Below are 2,511 nucleotides of genomic sequence, written 5' to 3' on the forward strand. Positions count from 1 at the left end.
CAGCCAGATCCACACGACGCCCAGCCTGCCCGTCTCCCATGGGTGTGTGGACACAGCCAGATCCACACAGCGCCCTTCCTGCCCGTCTCCCGTGGGTGTGTGGACACAGCCAGATCCACACAGCACCGTGCCTGACCGTATCCCATGGGTGTGTGGAAACAGCCAGATCCACGCAGCGCCCTGCCTGCCCGTCTCCCGTGGGTGAGTAGACACTGCCATTTCCACACGGCGCCCTGCCTGCCCATCTTCCGTGGGTGAGTGAAGACAGGCACATCCACACAGAGTCCTGCCTGCCCATCTCTGATGGTGGTTGTGGACACTGCCAGTTCCAAACTGCGCCCTGCCTGCCCGTCACTGATGTGTGAGTGGACACAGCGAGATCAACACGGCGCCCAGCCTGCCTGTCTCCCGTGAGTGAGTGGACACAGCCAGATCCACACCGCTCCCAGCCTGCCCATCTCCCGTGGGTGTGTGGACACGGCTACATCCACACTGCGCCCTGCCTGCCAGTCTCCCGTGGGTGTGTGGATACGGCAAGATCCACACTGCGCCCTGCCTGCCCGTCTCCCGTGTGTGAGTGGGCACAGCCACATCTATACTGCGCCCTGTCTGCCCGTCACCCATGGGTAAGTGGACATAGCCAGTTCCACACTGCGCCCTGCCTGCCCGTCTGCCATGGGTGTGTGGACATGGCAAGATCCGCACAGCACCCTGCCTGACCGTCTCCCGTGGGTGAGTGGACACAGCCACATCCACACAGCACCCTGCCTGACAGTCTCCCATGGGTGTGTGGACACAGCCAGTTCCACACTACGCCCTGCCTGCCCGTCTCCAGTCGGTGTGTGGACACAGCAAGTTCCACACAGCGCCCTGCCTGAACGTATCCCATTGGTGTGTGGAAACAGCCAGATCCACACAGCGCCCTGCCTGCCCGTCTCCCGTGGGTGAGTAGACGCAGCTAGTTCCACACTGTGCCCTGCCTGCCCATCTTCCATGGGTGAGTTGAGACAGCCACATCCACACAGCGCCCTGCCTGTCTGTCTCCGTTGGGGGTGTGGACACAGCCAGTTCCACACTGGGCCCTGCCTGCCCGTCATGCATGGGTGATTGGACACAGCCAGATGCACACTGCGCCCTGCCTGCAAGTCTCCCGTGGGTGTGTGGACACAGCCAGATCCACATGGCGCCCAGCCTTCCCTTCTCCCATTGGCGTGTGTACACGGAAAGATCCACACTGCGCCCTACTTGCCCGTCTCCTGTGGGTGAGTGGACACAGCCACATCCACACTGCGCCCAGCCTGCCCGTCTCCCGTGGGTGAGTGGACACAGCCAGTTCCACACTGCGCCCTGCCTGCCCGTCACTCATTGGAGATTGGACAAGCCAGATCCACACTGCACCCTGCCTGCCCGTCTTCCGTGGGTGAGTGGACACAGCATGATCCACACGGCGCCCAGCCTGCCCGTCTCCCGTGGTTGAGTTGTCACAGCCAGTTCCACACTGCACCCAGCCTGCCCGTCTCCCGTGGGTGAGTGGACACAGCCAGTTCCACACTGCGCCCTGCCTGCCAGTCTCCTGTGGTTGAGTGGAGACAGCCACATCCACACAGCGCCCTGCCTGCCCGTCTCCCGTGGGTGTGTGTACACAGCCATTTCCACACTGCGCCCTGCTTGCCCGTCAACCATGTGTGAGTGGACACAGCCAGATCCACTCAGGGCCCTGCCTGCCCATCTCCAGTTGGTGTGTGGACACAGCCATATCCACACAGCGCCCTGCCTGCCCGTCTCCCATGGGTGAGTGGACACAGCCAGATCCACACAGCGCCCTGCCTGCCCGTCTCCCGTGGGTGTGTGGACACAGCCAGATCCACACAGCGCCCTGCCTGCCCGTCTCCGGTGGATGTGTGGACACAGCCAGATCCACACAGCACTGCGCCCTGCCTGCCCGTCTCCTGTGGGTTAGTGGACACAGCCAGATCCACACAGTGCCCTGCCTGCCCGTCTCCCATGAGTGTGTCGACACAACCAGATCCACCCGGCGCCCAGCCTGCATGTCTCCCGTGGGTGTGTGGACACAGCCAGATCCACACAGCACCCTGCCTGACCGTCTCCCATGGGTTTGTGGACACAGCCACTTCCACACTACGCCCTGCCTGCCTGTCTCCAGTGGGTGTGTGGACACAGCAAGTTCCACACAGTGCCCTTCCTGCCCGTCTCACGTGGGTGTGTGGACACAGCCACATCCCCACAGCGCCCTGCCTGCCCATCTACCGTGGGTCAGTGGAAACAGCCAGATCCACACGGCGCCCTGCCTGACCGTCTCCCATGGCTGTGTGGACACAGGAAGTTCCACACAACGCACTACCTGCCCCTCTTCGGTGGATTTGTGGACACAGCAAGTTCCACACTGCGCCCTGCCAGCCCGTCTCCCGTGTGTGAGTGGACACAGCCACATCCACACTGCACCGGGCCATCCCGTCTCCCGTGGGTGTGTGGACACGGCAAGATCCACAC

This window comes from Microcebus murinus, chromosome 16 (genome assembly GCF_040939455.1).
Source record: "Microcebus murinus isolate Inina chromosome 16, M.murinus_Inina_mat1.0, whole genome shotgun sequence".
Lineage (NCBI taxonomy): Eukaryota > Metazoa > Chordata > Mammalia > Primates > Cheirogaleidae > Microcebus > Microcebus murinus.